At 51.0% G+C, this 19,490-nt stretch overlaps 2 non-coding genes and 6 pseudogenes across 2 annotated transcripts; all 8 read left to right on the top strand.

Annotated features, from left to right (window-relative positions):
- The first annotated feature begins 1,066 nt into the window (after positions 1–1,066).
- LOC142131211 (U2 spliceosomal RNA) lies at positions 1,067–1,275 on the top strand (annotated as a pseudogene).
- An 819-nt stretch (positions 1,276–2,094) lies between these two features.
- On the top strand, positions 2,095–2,285 carry LOC142131173 (U2 spliceosomal RNA). The gene has a single exon (XR_012686333.1). It is a non-coding gene; the product is annotated as a U2 spliceosomal RNA (small nuclear RNA).
- Positions 2,286–3,104: 819 nt separating this feature from the next.
- LOC142131217 (U2 spliceosomal RNA) lies at positions 3,105–3,261 on the top strand (annotated as a pseudogene).
- Positions 3,262–8,912: 5,651 nt separating this feature from the next.
- LOC142131203 (U2 spliceosomal RNA) lies at positions 8,913–9,085 on the top strand (annotated as a pseudogene).
- A 1,629-nt stretch (positions 9,086–10,714) lies between these two features.
- LOC142131214 (U2 spliceosomal RNA) lies at positions 10,715–10,948 on the top strand (annotated as a pseudogene).
- An 819-nt stretch (positions 10,949–11,767) lies between these two features.
- On the top strand, positions 11,768–11,958 carry LOC142131172 (U2 spliceosomal RNA). The gene has a single exon (XR_012686332.1). It is a non-coding gene; the product is annotated as a U2 spliceosomal RNA (small nuclear RNA).
- Positions 11,959–12,777: 819 nt separating this feature from the next.
- On the top strand, positions 12,778–12,934 carry LOC142131216 (U2 spliceosomal RNA; annotated as a pseudogene).
- A 5,652-nt stretch (positions 12,935–18,586) lies between these two features.
- Positions 18,587–18,759, top strand: LOC142131202 (U2 spliceosomal RNA; annotated as a pseudogene).
- The last annotated feature ends 731 nt before the right edge of the window (positions 18,760–19,490 follow it).

Here is a 19,490-nt window from a genome sequence, read left to right as displayed (position 1 = left end):
AGGAGTTAATGCAAATTTTGCAGGCATCTCGTTTGAAAAGTCCTCGGCTCATGTGCGTGCCTTTGCAGACAGAGAGGTGTAAAGAGGGTCCCAGTGAAGGTGTCAGGCTTTTCAGGCTAGTCGGGCCTAGAATGTGCAGCAATGGAGTGTTGTGGGCCGCCGCTGAAGAAAGTATACGGCGTGTGGCGTGGCTGTCTCCTACAGTTGTCAGGCCTAGCCTGAGAAGCGGGCGCTTTCCTGGGTCCCTTTTCAGGTTATCGCTTCTCGGCCTTTTGGCTAAGATCAAGTGCAGTTGTGGCAGATCAGCACTTGCCTCTTTAACTAGAGGGCTGGAATGCAGCTTTGAAAGGCTGGGACAAAAGTGCATCCGGACTGGAAACCCGGGGGGCCATAAATCACGGGTCAAGAGACCTTAATATAGATACAACGTGATTCTGTTGGCACCCACGCACTTTTGACCTCTTTCTCCTAAGCAATGCTATATTCTTTGCCCGGACCTTTTTGGCTGGGCAAGAAAATTTTTATACCCGGCCCAGGGTGAAGCTCCGGCGGATCTCAGGGGCAAAATGGGTCCCCTAGTGTGGCAGGCCAAGGGGGCCCATACTAGCCCAGCCACCCGGCTGGGGCCGTACCCACTCGGCTTGAGTCCTGGGTGAAGCTCCGGCAGATCCCAGGGACTAATGGGGCCCTTCTAGCTTTGCGGCGACGAGGGTCCAACCCTGCCCAGCCACCCGGCTGGGGCCGTACCCACTCGGCTTGAGTCCTGGGTGAAGCTCCGGCAGATCCCAGGGACTAATGGGGCCCTCCTAGCTTCGCGGCGACGAGGGTCCAACCCCGCCCAGCCACCCGGCTGGGGCCGTACCCAATCGGCACACCGAGCACTGGGTGAAGCTTCGGCGGATCCCAGGGGCTAAGAGGCTCCCCTAGCTTTGCGGCGAAGGGAGTCAGACGACCCCGGCCCCTAAGTGACCTTTTTGGTTCTGGGGGTCGAGGACCAGGGTCCTTCCTCTCCGGAGGGAGGACCACGCACCGAAAACTCTTGTGCATGTTTTTTGGGTATTTACTCATTTTTTTCGTGCACAAGGGACGAGCTCAAGGCTTTAAATAAAAAAAAAAAAAAAATCTGTTCTTATCAGTTTAATATCTGATACGCCCCCTATCTGGGGGCCATATATTAAATGGATTTTTAGAACAGGGAGATGGAAGAAGAGCTTGCTCTGTCCACTCCACGCATTGACCTGGTATTGCAGTACTTCCAGGACCGGTGCACTTCTCTTATCCAGTTATCAAAAAATAGAATCATGTCTCTTTTCAGCAACAAAAAAACATAAGAACAGATTTTTGTCTCCTGTGTCTTATTTCGTGTCAATTTATTGTGTCTTTTTGTTGTTTTGTTTCTTATCTCTTTTAGCAAACAAGCATTTGCAGATAAGAAGACCCTTTTCTTTGTCCAAAAGGATTACTGAATTGATCCAATTATTCCTTTAATGGAGCAACTTGTGATTTGCAAATTCAATTGGATCTCCGAATGAATGAAACTATTAATCTGACGTAGTGTGTCTCCCTCTTGTGGACCCAGTGACATAATAAAGGCAAGTGAGGATTATGACACACACCTTTTAGAACCCTGCTGCTGTTGCAGCATGCAGCTTCCTTTTCTATTTACTTGCCGGTGGCCCGAGAAACAATTGTGATGCACCTTGAAGTGCTGTTTCTGTGACATGCTGTGAATATTCCGAAAGAAGCTGGGCAGACAGTGTGATTAATTGCCTGGGGAGACGAGGACGGAACGGCAGGCCGACTAATCAGCGGGCGTCGTTGCACTTATGGTCAAGGGGAGGAGTTAATGCAAATTTTGCAGGCATCTCGTTTGAAAAGTCCTCGGCTCATGTGCGTGCCTTTGCAGACAGAGAGGTGTAAAGAGGGTCCCAGTGAAGGTGTCAGGCTTTTCAGGCTAGTCGGGCCTAGAATGTGCAGCAATGGAGTGTTGTGGGCCGCCGCTGAAGAAAGTATACGGCGTGTGGCGTGGCTGTCTCCTACAGTTGTCAGGCCTAGCCTGAGAAGCGGGCGCTTTCCTGGGTCCCTTTTCAGGTTATCGCTTCTCGGCCTTTTGGCTAAGATCAAGTGTAGTATCTGTTCTTATCAGTTTAATATCTGATACGCCCCCTATCTGGGGGCCATATATTAAATGGATTTTTAGAACAGGGAGATGGAAGAAGAGCTTGCTCTGTCCACTCCACGCATTGACCTGGTATTGCAGTACTTCCAGGACCGGTGCACTTCTCTTATCCAGTTATCAAAAAATAGAATCATGTCTCTTTTCAGCAACAAAAAAACATAAGAACAGATTTTTGTCTCCTGTGTCTTATTTCGTGTCAATTTATTGTGTCTTTTTGTTGTTTTGTTTCTTATCTCTTTTAGCAAACAAGCATTTGCAGATAAGAAGACCCTTTTCTTTGTCCAAAAGGATTACTGAATTGATCCAATTATTCCTTTAATGGAGCAACTTGTGATTTGCAAATTCAATTGGATCTCCGAATGAATGAAACTATTAATCTGACGTAGTGTGTCTCCCTCTTGTGGACCCAGTGACATAATAAAGGCAAGTGAGGATTATGACACACACCTTTTAGAACCCTGCTGCTGTTGCAGCATGCAGCTTCCTTTTCTATTTACTTGCCGGTGGCCCGAGAAACAATTGTGATGCACCTTGAAGTGCTGTTTCTGTGACATGCTGTGAATATTCCGAAAGAAGCTGGGCAGACAGTGTGATTAATTGCCTGGGGAGACGAGGACGGAACGGCAGGCCGACTAATCAGCGGGCGTCGTTGCACTTATGGTCAAGGGGAGGAGTTAATGCAAATTTTGCAGGCATCTCGTTTGAAAAGTCCTCGGCTCATGTGCGTGCCTTTGCAGACAGAGAGGTGTAAAGAGGGTCCCAGTGAAGGTGTCAGGCTTTTCAGGCTAGTCGGGCCTAGAATGTGCAGCAATGGAGTGTTGTGGGCCGCCGCTGAAGAAAGTATACGGCGTGTGGCGTGGCTGTCTCCTACAGTTGTCAGGCCTAGCCTGAGAAGCGGGCGCTTTCCTGGGTCCCTTTTCAGGTTATCGCTTCTCGGCCTTTTGGCTAAGATCAAGTGTAGTATCTGTTCTTATCAGCTTACCAACTACCCGGTGGAGGTTATGCTGAGTGTGGCTCATCCGATAGCGCACTCTAACATTGGTGAGGGGCTGATGTAGACTCTGCTGCATGGTGCACTTGTCTCTCTCCTGCCCAAAACCCAGAGGACATACCTGAGTGTGGCTCATCCGATAGCACACTCTAACCCTGGTGAGGAACTGTTTGAGACTTGTGTTACCCGATCAAAGCCGGCCAGGAGCAAGAAGACCGACCCCGGGGAAGAAGCACTGCCGACCCCCCCTGCCTGCCGGGAAGAAGACGCCGGGAGCACCTCCGGCTGAAGAAGCCCTCCTCTCCTCGGGCCCTGCTCCACTGGAAGAAGCGCCTCCTCTTCAGCGGAAGCCCCTGCTCCTCTCTACCCAGCGGGAGGACATCTGCACTGCTCCCTCCACCCCGGACGACCAGCCTCTCTACCCCAGGAAGAGCCAGGACGATGGCCTCAGCTACCCCAGCTCCTGCCTCCACCCCTGCTCCTGCCCCTGGGAAGAAGGGAGGAAAGAACACCGCCCCGAAGCCTCTCCCCGTGGCCGGAACCTCTGCCTCCACCGCCCCTGCTGCTGCCGGACAAGGCCAGCCCAACCAGGACACCCCCCAGAAGACCCCCACCCTGGAACCCTGGATGAGGCAGACCGTGGTCCTGAAGCTGAAGGAAGTGGAAGGAAGGGTCCCAGACATGACGGCCGAGACCTTCGGCAAGAAGATGATCCTGGACCAGGGCTTCTCCAAGGCTGAAACCCTCAGCGTGCAGAACTACCTGAAAGGGATCTGGTACATCACCTTCGCCTCCATTGCCATCTGCAAGAGGTACTGGGAGGCAGTGAAGACTGCGAGACCGGAGTCTCCCTTCTCCCGCTTCGTGGGGAACTGCCCCATCCAGAGAGAGGAGAGAAGAGTCACGGTCTCCATGAGAAATCCTCACACCCCTGGTAAGGACATCGCTACCTTCCTGAGCCGCTTCTGCTCCGTGGTCAAGGACCCCTCCAAGATCCTGGATGTCAACGGCTTCTGGACAGGCAAGTGGTCCATTATCATCAGACTGAGGAAAGACAGCACGGCAACTGACGGACTCCAACACCTGCCATCAAGCTTTGCCCTGGGCGGCTCTGCCGGCCTCCTCCACTATGCCGATCAGCCGAGGAACTGCAGAAAATGCGGGGAAGCTGACCACATGGCGAGAAGCTGCAAGGTCTCAGCCTGCAGGAACTGCAAGGTGGCGGGGCACGAGTCCAAGGATTGCCCAAGAAAATTGTCCTGCAACCTCTGCGGCCTGGCCAGCCACATCTACAGGGACTGCCCCCAGAGGGCCAGATCCTACGCTGCAGCTGCCGGGATTGGACTGCCGGAAAGCGGACCTACCCCTGCCCTGCAGCCCAAGCCAGCCCAGAGGAAGCAACAGAAGCCCACACCGCAGCCAAGAGCTGGTAAGATATCTCCCACCCCTGTTGTGACAGCACCCCCCTCCCTCCCCGCTGTCACAACACCCCCCCCCCCTGCAGTAGCACTAACCCCCTCCACCGCTACTGCAGCTCCCCCCCTTTCCCTGGAGGATTTCCCCCCCCTCCTCCCTCTTGTGTCTGCAGGTGATGAGAACAAACAAAGAAGGAAGCGGAAAGAGCTGGACAGCCCAGCTGGCGACTCTGACCCTTCCAAGAAAAAGGCAATCGAGCTGGAAGAGGACCCTCTCCCATCAGAGGGGGCCCTGGTAGAGATGGTGGATGAGCTGCTGGATTCTGAGCAGGAGGAGGAAGAATTCCTACAACTGCCCCAAATCTGCCTATTCGACCAGCTAGAGGAGAAAGGTCTGCTCCCACCCGAAGGGGACACGGGCAGACCGGACCAAGTCCCACCGGACAAGGAGGGTAACTGATGTATTGACTGTGCTAACTCTCTTTTTTCTCCCAACTAATGGCTAACTTTTCTCTTTTTACCATTAATGTGAGGAGTGTGAAGGATAAGATTAGACGTCAGTCTGTGTTTACCTTTCTTGACAGTCAGAAATGTGATGTTTACATGTTGCAGGAATGTTCTCTCCCTTTCTCTAGTTCCTACAGGCATCTGGGGAGGCAGTGGTCTCACGGGCCCTCCTATTGGTCTGGGGGGAGTGACTGTAAGTCTGCAGGGGTCGCCATTCTTATCAGGGGAAGCCTCTTCACATTAGATTCCGTTCAGGAGTTTGTCTGCGGCAGATTGCTTATCGTAGATGGCTCCTGGGCGGGTGAGCCTATCAGGCTTATCTGTGTGTATGCATCCCCGGGTAAGAATGAGCGTTTGGAGCTTTTCCAGACCCTGCGGGCCCAGCTCGCAACCACCAGGGCGGTAGTGATGGCTGGGGACTTCAACTGTCCTATAGAGGAAGATGGTAGGAGTTCTTGTACTAATGCTAAACTTGATGTTTCTTCCAGGTTGTTGCAGGAGATGGTAGCCGAAGCATCCTTGCGGGATGCAGTGGGATCTATGGGGGCCGGCTCTGTGAATTATACTTGGAGCCGCCCCGATGGCTCAGTGCGTTCCCGGATTGACTTTGTGTTTACATCGAGAGCGGTAAGACAAAACAGGCATGTCATGGTTCCCTGCTTTTTCTCTGATCATAGGGCCATTCTCTTTGAAGGTGTTCTGGGTCACGGGTTCCCTCCCGGCCCTGGCTCTTGGAAGCTGAACTGCGCTCTGCTGGGAAAGGAAGAGGTGATGGTTGAGCTGAGGGATGCCTATGTAATGTGGAAAAATGACAAAATGTATTTTGACTGTGTGTCTAACTGGTGGGAGTATGTCAAGGGCAAGTTTCGCAGTTTCTTTCAGGCTAAAGGCCGCCAACAGGCGTGTGAGAGGAAGAGGAACTTCAGGAGACTTCAGCGTCAGCTGCAGTCCCTGCTGGATCTCCAACTCTGCGGCTGGGATGTGAAGGATGATCTGGCTGAGGCCAAAGGGGGCCTGAAAAGGCACTTCGAGGAAGAGGCCAATCGCATCATCTTCCGTTCCAAGGTGGAGAATCTGGAGAAGGGTGAGAAATGTAATTCTTTCTTTTTCAGAAAACTCCACTCCGGCCACACGCCCCTGACTGAGCTGCGGGACGAGTCTGGCACCCCCAGGAGGGGGAAGGAGGGCGTCATGGGAGTCGTCTCAGACTACTACGGCAAACTCTACTCCCCTAAGACTACAGACGACGACGCAGCTGAATCTTTCCTGTCAGGTATCACTAACCCTATTGATCCTACAGGTAGGGCAGCTATGGATGCCCCCCTCACCTTGGGGGAGCTGCACTCTGCCGCTAAATCCTTTAGGCCGGGCAGGACCCCGGGCAGTGATGGCCTCCCAGCCGAGCTCTATGTAGCGCTGTGGGACCTCATTGGCCCGGACCTGTTAGAGCTGTATGAGGAGATGGTGGTGGAGGGCAGGATGCCTCCTACTCTGAGAGAGGGCTTGATCACGATTTTGTACAAGCGCAAGGGAGAGAGATGTGACCTCAAAAATTGGAGGCCCATCTCCCTCCTGAACGTGGACTACAAGATTTTGGCCAAGGTACTAGCCAACAGGCTAAAGGTTGTCATTGGGCGAATTGTTCATCCTGATCAGACTTGTGGCATTCCTGGTAGAAGGATTGCAGACAGCCTTGCGCTGCTGAGGGACACGGTTCATTATATCAAAGACCGCCATGCACATGTGGCCCTGGTCAGTCTTGATCAGGAGAAGGCCTTTGATCGTGTCTCTCATGGTTTTATGCGTAAGGTTCTGTGCAGGTTTGGATTGGGTGATATGTTTTGTTCTTATGTTAACCTGATGTACCTTGATATTTACAGCTCTGTGTTGGTGAACGGCTGGAAGACTGACCCCTTCTCTGTACTGTCTGGGGTCAGACAAGGCTGCCCTCTTTCACCTCTCCTTTTTGTCTGTTGTATAGAGCTCTTTGCGATGTCCATCAGGCGAAACCCAGAGATCAGAGGGATCACCGCACCGGGTCCAGACCGACTAGAGGCCAAGTGTTCGCTCTACATGGACGACGTCACTGTCTTCTGCGCTGATCAGCGTTCGGTGGCAGCACTCGTCCAGACCTGCAACAACTTCGGCCAAGCTTCAGGGGCAAAAGTCAACTGCGGGAAGTCAGAGGCAATGCTGTTTGGTCAGTGGCACCTGTCATCCCCCGCTGCATTCCCCTTCACAATCAAGCCGGACTTCATCAAAATTCTTGGAGTTTGGTTCGGTGGAGAGGAGGCGGCCCTGAAGTGCTGGGAAGAGAGACTGGCAACAGTCCGGCAAAAGATTGGACTGTGGAGCCTCAGACTTCTTACCATCGAAGGGAAAGCACTGGTACTGCGCAACGAGATTCTTCCCGTTCTTCAGTACACGGCCCAAGCTTGGCCACCTCTTGCTGCCGTCTGTAAGACCATCACGAGGACAGTCTTTCACTTCATCTGGGGCTCCAAAATGGACAGAGTGAAGCGGTCAGTTATGTACAAGGAGCCCCACAAAGGTGGGAAAGGGATCCCGGATATCCCCACCATGCTGCGTGCCTTCTTTGTTTGCAACTGTATCCGCAGGACACTCCTTGAAAAGAACGTTTGCTCTGCTGGGAAGTCCATGTCACGCTTTTTCCTTCTTCCTCTTTGGAGGAAACTTGGTTGGGACAAGTGGGACAGCTCCTTCCCTTACAACTGGACTACACCTTGGTTTTACCTGGATGTTGGACAATTTGTGAGGGAGCACCATCTGGAGGGACTTAAACCAGACTTGTGGAAACCTAAAACTATCCACAAGCTCATCAGAGCTAAGGACATTATGGAGTCTGTTCCAGGGCTCCCTGTGGCCACGGCCAAACATGTTTGGGAGAATGTGGCCTCTAAGAGACTGACTAATGGACATAAAGACATTGCATGGATGGCCATTCAGGGGGGTTTGCCTCTCAGGACATTTATGCACTCCCGGAACCTGTGCAGATATGTTCACTGCCCCTTTTGTATTACCAAGAGGGAGACTGCTCAACATATCTTTTGGGACTGTCCCACTGCACAGGCATTGTTGGATGCCCTGGAACATGAACTTAAGGACAGTGTGCCCAGGACTTGCCTTTCATACCATTCGGTATTTTATGGATTATTTCCTGGGACTCACACCGTTGAGGCAATCCAGGAGGCCTGGCGCCTTATGAACTGTTTTAAGGACGCTATGTGGCTTGCCAGGAACCGCCTCATCTTGAAGCGGGAGAAGATGACCATCCAGGACTGTCGCAGGCTTATCCATAGCCTGTTAAGAGACTATAACACCCTTGACAGTCCTGAGGAAGATGAAGACGACGATTGATTGTAATTGATTGATTGTTGTCCCCTCTTCTCCTCCTCCCCATTGTGTCTATTTTCAATAAAAAACTTTGGTTTGTGCTCCCCTCCCTCTCCCCCTCCAACCCATTCCCCTTCACAGCATGAAGTATTATTGAATGTCATGTCTATTTATGCACCCTTCCCTTTGTGTCTGTCCTCAATAAAAACTTTTTGCTCGTGACTCCATCACCCTACCCCTCTCACCTACCTCCCCCTCACATCCAATGTTATTTTATTGCACTGTAATACACTGTAAAGTTTGAATGGTTAGTGCAGTACTTGATGTATATAGTGTAGGATGTCATGTCTTGTACTTTATGCCCTGTATTGTACTAAAACGTATGCATGATCATGTCTTACGGTGTACTGCGTACACTTGAATGAAATGTATGAACTGTGTTTTTTGTACTTTATACAAAATAAAGCTACTTTTTCAATCAAAAAATCTGTTCTTATCAGTTTAATATCTGATACGCCCCCTATCTGGGGGCCATATATTAAATGGATTTTTAGAACAGGGAGATGGAAGAAGAGCTTGCTCTGTCCACTCCACGCATTGACCTGGTATTGCAGTACTTCCAGGACCGGTGCACTTCTCTTATCCAGTTATCAAAAAATAGAATCATGTCTCTTTTCAGCAACAAAAAAACATAAGAACAGATTTTTGTCTCCTGTGTCTTATTTCGTGTCAATTTATTGTGTCTTTTTGTTGTTTTGTTTCTTATCTCTTTTAGCAAACAAGCATTTGCAGATAAGAAGACCCTTTTCTTTGTCCAAAAGGATTACTGAATTGATCCAATTATTCCTTTAATGGAGCAACTTGTGATTTGCAAATTCAATTGGATCTCCGAATGAATGAAACTATTAATCTGACGTAGTGTGTCTCCCTCTTGTGGACCCAGTGACATAATAAAGGCAAGTGAGGATTATGACACACACCTTTTAGAACCCTGCTGCTGTTGCAGCATGCAGCTTCCTTTTCTATTTACTTGCCGGTGGCCCGAGAAACAATTGTGATGCACCTTGAAGTGCTGTTTCTGTGACATGCTGTGAATATTCCGAAAGAAGCTGGGCAGACAGTGTGATTAATTGCCTGGGGAGACGAGGACGGAACGGCAGGCCGACTAATCAGCGGGCGTCGTTGCACTTATGGTCAAGGGGAGGAGTTAATGCAAATTTTGCAGGCATCTCGTTTGAAAAGTCCTCGGCTCATGTGCGTGCCTTTGCAGACAGAGAGGTGTAAAGAGGGTCCCAGTGAAGGTGTCAGGCTTTTCAGGCTAGTCGGGCCTAGAATGTGCAGCAATGGAGTGTTGTGGGCCGCCGCTGAAGAAAGTATACGGCGTGTGGCGTGGCTGTCTCCTACAGTTGTCAGGCCTAGCCTGAGAAGCGGGCGCTTTCCTGGGTCCCTTTTCAGGTTATCGCTTCTCGGCCTTTTGGCTAAGATCAAGTGCAGTTGTGGCAGATCAGCACTTGCCTCTTTAACTAGAGGGCTGGAATGCAGCTTTGAAAGGCTGGGACAAATGTGCATCCGGACTGGAAACCCGGGGGGCCATAAATCACGGGTCAAGAGACCTTAATATAGATACAACGTGATTCTGTTGGCACCCACGCACTTTTGACCTCTTTCTCCTAAGCAATGCTATATTCTTTGCCCGGACCTTTTTGGCTGGGCAAGAAAATTTTTATACCCGGCCCAGGGTGAAGCTCCGGCGGATCTCAGGGGCAAAATGGGTCCCCTAGTGTGGCAGGCCAAGGGGGCCCATACTAGCCCAGCCACCCGGCTGGGGCCGTACCCACTCGGCTTGAGTCCTGGGTGAAGCTCCGGCAGATCCCAGGGACTAATGGGGCCCTCCTAGCTTTGCGGCGACGAGGGTCCAACCCTGCCCAGCCACCCGGCTGGGGCCGTACCCACTCGGCTTGAGTCCTGGGTGAAGCTCCGGCAGATCCCAGGGACTAATGGGGCCCTCCTAGCTTCGCGGCGACGAGGGTCCAACCCCGCCCAGCCACCCGGCTGGGGCCGTACCCAATCGGCACACCGAGCACTGGGTGAAGCTTCGGCGGATCCCAGGGGCTAAGAGGCTCCCCTAGCTTTGCGGCGAAGGGAGTCAGACGACCCCGGCCCCTAAGTGACCTTTTTGGTTCTGGGGGTCGAGGACCAGGGTCCTTCCTCTCCGGAGGGAGGACCACGCACCGAAAACTCTTGTGCATGTTTTTTGGGTATTTACTCATTTTTTTCGTGCACAAGGGACGAGCTCAAGGCTTTAAATAAAAAAAAAAAAAAAAAAAAAAAAAAAAAAAAAAAAAAAAATCTGTTCTTATCAGTTTAATATCTGATACGCCCCCTATCTGGGGGCCATATATTAAATGGATTTTTAGAACAGGGAGATGGAAGAAGAGCTTGCTCTGTCCACTCCACGCATTGACCTGGTATTGCAGTACTTCCAGGACCGGTGCACTTCTCTTATCCAGTTATCAAAAAATAGAATCATGTCTCTTTTCAGCAACAAAAAAACATAAGAACAGATTTTTGTCTCCTGTGTCTTATTTCGTGTCAATTTATTGTGTCTTTTTGTTGTTTTGTTTCTTATCTCTTTTAGCAAACAAGCATTTGCAGATAAGAAGACCCTTTTCTTTGTCCAAAAGGATTACTGAATTGATCCAATTATTCCTTTAATGGAGCAACTTGTGATTTGCAAATTCAATTGGATCTCCGAATGAATGAAACTATTAATCTGACGTAGTGTGTCTCCCTCTTGTGGACCCAGTGACATAATAAAGGCAAGTGAGGATTATGACACACACCTTTTAGAACCCTGCTGCTGTTGCAGCATGCAGCTTCCTTTTCTATTTACTTGCCGGTGGCCCGAGAAACAATTGTGATGCACCTTGAAGTGCTGTTTCTGTGACATGCTGTGAATATTCCGAAAGAAGCTGGGCAGACAGTGTGATTAATTGCCTGGGGAGACGAGGACGGAACGGCAGGCCGACTAATCAGCGGGCGTCGTTGCACTTATGGTCAAGGGGAGGAGTTAATGCAAATTTTGCAGGCATCTCGTTTGAAAAGTCCTCGGCTCATGTGCGTGCCTTTGCAGACAGAGAGGTGTAAAGAGGGTCCCAGTGAAGGTGTCAGGCTTTTCAGGCTAGTCGGGCCTAGAATGTGCAGCAATGGAGTGTTGTGGGCCGCCGCTGAAGAAAGTATACGGCGTGTGGCGTGGCTGTCTCCTACAGTTGTCAGGCCTAGCCTGAGAAGCGGGCGCTTTCCTGGGTCCCTTTTCAGGTTATCGCTTCTCGGCCTTTTGGCTAAGATCAAGTGTAGTATCTGTTCTTATCAGTTTAATATCTGATACGCCCCCTATCTGGGGGCCATATATTAAATGGATTTTTAGAACAGGGAGATGGAAGAAGAGCTTGCTCTGTCCACTCCACGCATTGACCTGGTATTGCAGTACTTCCAGGACCGGTGCACTTCTCTTATCCAGTTATCAAAAAATAGAATCATGTCTCTTTTCAGCAACAAAAAAACATAAGAACAGATTTTTGTCTCCTGTGTCTTATTTCGTGTCAATTTATTGTGTCTTTTTGTTGTTTTGTTTCTTATCTCTTTTAGCAAACAAGCATTTGCAGATAAGAAGACCCTTTTCTTTGTCCAAAAGGATTACTGAATTGATCCAATTATTCCTTTAATGGAGCAACTTGTGATTTGCAAATTCAATTGGATCTCCGAATGAATGAAACTATTAATCTGACGTAGTGTGTCTCCCTCTTGTGGACCCAGTGACATAATAAAGGCAAGTGAGGATTATGACACACACCTTTTAGAACCCTGCTGCTGTTGCAGCATGCAGCTTCCTTTTCTATTTACTTGCCGGTGGCCCGAGAAACAATTGTGATGCACCTTGAAGTGCTGTTTCTGTGACATGCTGTGAATATTCCGAAAGAAGCTGGGCAGACAGTGTGATTAATTGCCTGGGGAGACGAGGACGGAACGGCAGGCCGACTAATCAGCGGGCGTCGTTGCACTTATGGTCAAGGGGAGGAGTTAATGCAAATTTTGCAGGCATCTCGTTTGAAAAGTCCTCGGCTCATGTGCGTGCCTTTGCAGACAGAGAGGTGTAAAGAGGGTCCCAGTGAAGGTGTCAGGCTTTTCAGGCTAGTCGGGCCTAGAATGTGCAGCAATGGAGTGTTGTGGGCCGCCGCTGAAGAAAGTATACGGCGTGTGGCGTGGCTGTCTCCTACAGTTGTCAGGCCTAGCCTGAGAAGCGGGCGCTTTCCTGGGTCCCTTTTCAGGTTATCGCTTCTCGGCCTTTTGGCTAAGATCAAGTGTAGTATCTGTTCTTATCAGCTTACCAACTACCCGGTGGAGGTTATGCTGAGTGTGGCTCATCCGATAGCGCACTCTAACATTGGTGAGGGGCTGATGTAGACTCTGCTGCATGGTGCACTTGTCTCTCTCCTGCCCAAAACCCAGAGGACATACCTGAGTGTGGCTCATCCGATAGCACACTCTAACCCTGGTGAGGAACTGTTTGAGACTTGTGTTACCCGATCAAAGCCGGCCAGGAGCAAGAAGACCGACCCCGGGGAAGAAGCGCTGCCGACCCCCCCTGCCTGCCGGGAAGAAGACGCCGGGAGCACCTCCGGCTGAAGAAGCCCTCCTCTCCTCGGGCCCTGCTCCACTGGAAGAAGCGCCTCCTCTTCAGCGGAAGCCCCTGCTCCTCTCTACCCAGCGGGAGGACATCTGCACTGCTCCCTCCACCCCGGACGACCAGCCTCTCTACCCCAGGAAGAGCCAGGACGATGGCCTCAGCTACCCCAGCTCCTGCCTCCACCCCTGCTCCTGCCCCTGGGAAGAAGGGAGGAAAGAACACCGCCCCGAAGCCTCTCCCCGTGGCGGGAACCTCTGCCTCCACCGCCCCTCCTGCTGCCGGACAAGGCCAGCCCAACCAGGACACCCCCCAGAAGACCCCCACCCTGGAACCCTGGATGAGGCAGACCGTGGTCCTGAAGCTGAAGGAAGTGGAAGGAAGGGTCCCAGACATGACGGCCGAGACCTTCGGCAAGAAGATGATCCTGGACCAGGGCTTCTCCAAGGCTGAAACCCTCAGCGTGCAGAATTACCTGAAAGGGATATGGTACATCACCTTCGCCTCCATTGCCATCTGCAAGAGGTACTGGGAGGCAGTGAAGACTGCGAGACCGGAGTCTCCCTTCTCCCGCTTCGTGGGGAACTGCCCCATCCAGAGAGAGGAGAGAAGAGTCACGGTCTCCATGAGAAATCCTCACACCCCTGGTAAGGACATCGCTACCTTCCTGAGCCGCTTCTGCTCCGTGGTCAAGGACCCCTCCAAGATCCTGGATGTCAACGGCTTCTGGACAGGCAAGTGGTCCATTATCATCAGACTGAGGAAAGACAGCACGGCAACTGACGGACTCCAACACCTGCCATCAAGCTTTGCCCTGGGCGGCTCTGCCGGCCTCCTCCACTATGCCGATCAGCCGAGGAACTGCAGAAAATGCGGGGAAGCTGACCACATGGCGAGAAGCTGCAAGGTCTCAGCCTGCAGGAACTGCAAGGTGGCGGGGCACGAGTCCAAGGATTGCCCAAGAAAATTGTCCTGCAACCTCTGCGGCCTGGCCAGCCACATCTACAGGGACTGCCCCCAGAGGGCCAGATCCTACGCTGCAGCTGCCGGGATTGGACTGCCGGAAAGCGGACCTGCCCCTGCCCTGCAGCCCAAGCCAGCCCAGAGGAAGCAACAGAAGCCCACACCGCAGCCAAGAGCTGGTAAGATATCTCCCACCCCTGTTGTGACAGCACCCCCCTCCCTCCCCGCTGTCACAACACCCCCCCCCCCCTGCAGTAGCACTAACCCCCTCCACCGCTACTGCAGCTCCCTCCCTTTCCCTGGAGGATTTCCCCCCCCTCCTCCCTCTTGTGTCTGCAGGTGATGAGAACAAACAAAGAAGGAAGCGGAAAGAGCTGGACAGCCCAGCTGGCGACTCTGACCCTTCCAAGAAAAAGGCAATCGAGCTGGAAGAGGACCCTCTCCCGTCAGAGGGGGCCCTGGTAGAGATGGTGGATGAGCTGCTGGATTCTGAGCAGGAGGAGGAAGAATTCCTACAACTGCCCCAAATCTGCCTATTCGACCAGCTAGAGGAGAAAGGTCTGCTCCCACCCGAAGGGGACACGGGCAGACCGGACCAAGTCCCACCGGACAAGGAGGGTAACTGATGTATTGACTGTGCTAACTCTCTTTTTTCTCCCAACTAATGGCTAACTTTTCTCTTTTTACCATTAATGTGAGGAGTGTGAAGGATAAGATTAGACGTCAGTCTGTGTTTACCTTTCTTGACAGTCAGAAATGTGATGTTTACATGTTGCAGGAATGTTCTCTACCTTTCTCTAGTTCCTACAGGCATCTGGGGAGGCAGTGGTCTCACGGGCCCTCCTATTGGTCTGGGGGGAGTGACTGTAAGTCTGCAGGGGTCGCCATTCTTATCAGGGGAAGCCTCTTCACATTAGATTCCGTTCAGGAGTTTGTCTGCGGCAGATTGCTTATCGTAGATGGCTCCTGGGCGGGTGAGCCTATCAGGCTTATCTGTGTGTATGCATCCCCGGGTAAGAATGAGCGTTTGGAGCTTTTCCAGACCCTGCGGGCCCAGCTCGCAACCACCAGGGCGGTAGTGATGGCTGGGGACTTTAACTGTCCTATAGAGGAAGATGGTAGGAGTTCTTGTACTAATGCTAAACTTGATGTTTCTTCCAGGTTGTTGCAGGAGATGGTAGCCGAAGCATCCTTGCGGGATGCAGTGGGATCTATGGGGGCCGGCTCTGTGAATTATACTTGGAGCCGCCCCGATGGCTCAGTGCGTTCCCGGATTGACTTTGTGTTTACATCGAGAGCGGTAAGACAAAACAGGCATGTCATGGTTCCCTGCTTTTTCTCTGATCATAGGGCCATTCTCTTTGAAGGTGTTCTGGGTCACGGGTTCCCTCCCGGCCCTGGCTCTTGGAAGCTGAACTGCGCTCTGCTGGGAAAGGAAGAGGTGATGGTTGAGCTGAGGGATGCCTATGTAATGTGGAAAAATGACAAAATGTATTTTGACTGTATGTCTAACTGGTGGGAGTATGTCAAGGGCAAGTTTCGCAGTTTCTTTCAGGCTAAAGGCCGCCAACAGGCGTGTGAGAGGAAGAGGAACTTCAGGAGACTTCAGCGTCAGCTGCAGTCCCTGCTGGATCTCCAACTCTGCGGCTGGGATGTGAAGGATGATCTGGCTGAGGCCAAAGGGGGCCTGAAAAGGCACTTCGAGGAAGAGGCCAATCGCATCGTCTTCCGTTCCAAGGTGGAGAATCTGGAGAAGGGTGAGAAATGTAATTCTTTCTTTTTCAGAAAACTCCACTCCGGCCACACGCCCCTGACTGAGCTGCGGGACGAGTCTGGCACCCCCAGGAGGGGGAAGGAGGGCGTCATGGGAGTCGTCTCAGACTACTACGGCAAACTCTACTCCCCTAAGACTACAGACGACGACGCAGCTGAATCTTTCCTGTCAGGTATCACTAACCCTATTGATCCTACAGGTAGGGCAGCTATGGATGCCCCCCTCACCTTGGGGGAGCTGCACTCTGCCGCTAAATCCTTTAGGCCGGGCAGGACCCCGGGCAGTGATGGCCTCCCAGCCGAGCTCTATGTAGCGCTGTGGGACCTCATTGGCCCGGACCTGCTAGAGCTGTATGAGGAGATGGTGGTGGAGGGCAGGATGCCTCCTACTCTGAGAGAGGGCTTGATCACGATTTTGTACAAGCGCAAGGGAGAGAGATGTGACCTCAAAAATTGGAGGCCCATCTCCCTCCTGAACGTGGACTACAAGATTTTGGCCAAGGTACTAGCCAACAGGCTAAAGGTTGTCATTGGGCGAATTGTTCATCCTGATCAGACTTGTGGCATTCCTGGGAGAAGGATTGCAGACAGCCTTGCGCTGCTGAGGGACACGGTTCATTATATCAAAGACCGCCATGCACACGTGGCCCTGGTCAGTCTTGATCAGGAGAAGGCCTTTGATCGTGTCTCTCATGGTTTTATGCGTAAGGTTCTGTGCAGGTTTGGATTGGGTGATATGTTTTGTTCTTATGTTAACCTGATGTACCTTGATATTTACAGCTCGGTGTTGGTGAACGGCTGGAAGACTGACCCCTTCTCTGTACTGTCTGGGGTCAGACAAGGCTGCCCTCTTTCACCTCTCCTTTTTGTCTGTTGTATAGAGCTCTTTGCGATGTCCATCAGGCGAAACCCAGAGATCAGAGGGATCACCGCACCGGGTCCAGACCGACTAGAGGCCAAGTGTTCGCTCTACATGGACGACGTCACTGTCTTCTGCGCTGATCAGCGTTCGGTGGCAGCACTCGTCCAGACCTGCAACAACTTCGGCCAAGCTTCAGGGGCAAAAGTCAACTGCGGGAAGTCAGAGGCAATGCTGTTTGGTCAGTGGCACCTGTCATCCCCCGCTGCATTCCCCTTCACAATCAAGCCGGACTTCATCAAAATTCTTGGAGTTTGGTTCGGTGGAGAGGAGGCGGCCCTGAAGTGCTGGGAAGAGAGACTGGCAATAGTCCGGCAAAAGATTGGACTGTGGAGCCTCAGACTTCTTACCATCGAAGGGAAAGCACTGGTACTGCGCAATGAGATTCTTCCCGTTCTTCAGTACACGGCCCAAGCTTGGCCACCTCTTGCTGCCGTCTGTAAGACCATCACGAGGACAGTCTTTCACTTCATCTGGGGCTCCAAAATGGACAGAGTGAAGCGGTCTGTTATGTACAAGGAGCCCCACAAAGGTGGGAAAGGGATCCCTGATATCCCCACCATGCTGCGGGCCTTCTTTGTTTGCAACTGTATCCGCAGGACACTCCTTGAAAAGAACGTTTGCTCTGCTGGGAAGTCCATGTCACGCTTTTTCCTTCTTCCTCTTTGGAGGAAACTTGGTTGGGACAAGTGGGACAGCTCCTTCCCTTACAACTGGACTACACCTTGGTTTTACCTGGATGTTGGACAATTTGTGAGGGAGCACCATCTGGAGGGACTTAAACCAGACTTGTGGAAACCTAAAACTATCCACAAGCTCATCAGAGCTAAGGACATTATGGAGTCTGTTCCAGGGCTCCCTGTGGCCACGGCCAAACATGTTTGGGAGAATGTGGCCTCTAAGAGACTGACTAATGGACATAAGGACATTGCATGGATGGCCATTCAGGGGGGTTTGCCTCTCAGGACATTTATGCACTCCCGAAACCTGTGCAGATATGTTCACTGCCCCTTTTGTATTACCAAGAGGGAGACTGCTCAACATATCTTTTGGGACTGTCCCACTGCACAGGCATTGTTGGATGCCCTGGAACATGAACTTAAGGACAGTGTGCCCAGGACTTGCCTCTCATACCATTCGGTATTTTATGGATTATTTCCTGGGACTCACACCGTTGAGGCAATCCAGGAGGCCTGGCGCCTTATGAACTGTTTTAAGGACGCTATGTGGCTTGCCAGGAACCGCCTCATCTTGAAGCGGGAGAAGATGACCATCCAGGACTGTCGCAGGCTTATCCATAGCCTGTTAAGAGACTATAACACCCTTGACAGTCCTGAGGAAGATGAAGACGACGATTGATTGTAATTGATTGATTGTTGTCTCCTCTTCTCCTCCTCCCCATTGTGTCTATTTTCAATAAAAAACTTTGGTTTGTGCTCCCCTCCCCTTCCCCCTCCAACCCATTCCCCTTCACAGCATGAAGTATTATTGAATGTCATGTCTATTTATGCACCCTTCCCTTTGTGTCTGTCCTCAATAAAAACTTTTTGCTCGTGACTCCACCACCCTACCCCTCTTACCTACCTCCCCCTCACATCCAATGTTATTTTATTGCACTGTAATACACTGTAAAGTTTGAATGGTTAGTGCAGTACTTGATGTATATAGTGTAGGATGTCATGTCTTGTACTTTATGCCCTGTATTGTACTAAAACGTATGCATGATCATGTCTTACGGTGTACTGCGTACACTTGAATGAAATGTATGAACTGTGTTTTTTGTACTTTATACAAAATAAAGCTACTTTTTCAATCAAAAAATCTGTTCTTATCAGTTTAATATCTGATACGCCCCCTATCTGGGGGCCATATATTAAATGGATTTTTAGAACAGGGAGATGGAAGAAGAGCTTGCTCTGTCCACTCCACGCATTGACCTGGTATTGCAGTACTTCCAGGACCGGTGCACTTCTCTTATCCAGTTATCAAAAAATAGAATCATGTCTCTTTTCAGCAACAAAAAAACATAAGAACAGATTTTTGTCTCCTGTGTCTTATTTCGTGTCAATTTATTGTGTCTTTTTGTTGTTTTGTTTCTTATCTCTTTTAGCAAACAAGCATTTGCAGATAAGAAGACCCTTTTCTTTGTCCAAAAGGATTACTGAATTGATCCAATTATTCCTTTAATGGAGCAACTTGTGATTTGCAAATTCAATTGGATCTCCGAATGAATGAAACTATTAATCTGACGTAGTGTGTCTCCCTCTTGTGGACCCAGTGACATAATAAAGGCAAGTGAGGATTATGACACACACCTTTTAGAACCCTGCTGCTGTTGCAGCATGCAGCTTCCTTTTCTATTTACTTGCCGGTGGCCCGAGAAACAATTGTGATGCACCTTGAAGTGCTGTTTCTGTGACATGCTGTGAATATTCCGAAAGAAGCTGGGCAGACAGTGTGATTAATTGCCTGGGGAGACGAGGACGGAACGGCAGGCCGACTAATCAGCGGGCGTCGTTGCACTTATGGTCAAGGGGAGGAGTTAATGCAAATTTTGCAGGCATCTCGTTTGAAAAGTCCTCGGCTCATGTGCGTGCCTTTGCAGACAGAGAGGTGTAAAGAGGGTCCCAGTGAAGGTGTCAGGCTTTTCAGGCTAGTCGGGCCTAGAATGTGCAGCAATGGAGTGTTGTGGGCCGCCGCTGAAG

This window comes from Mixophyes fleayi, unplaced genomic scaffold (assembly GCF_038048845.1).
Source record: "Mixophyes fleayi isolate aMixFle1 unplaced genomic scaffold, aMixFle1.hap1 Scaffold_334, whole genome shotgun sequence".
Classification (NCBI taxonomy): Eukaryota; Metazoa; Chordata; class Amphibia; order Anura; family Limnodynastidae; genus Mixophyes; species Mixophyes fleayi.
Note: the sequence above shows the minus strand (reverse complement) of the source record. Positions and strands in the feature narration are given on the sequence as shown.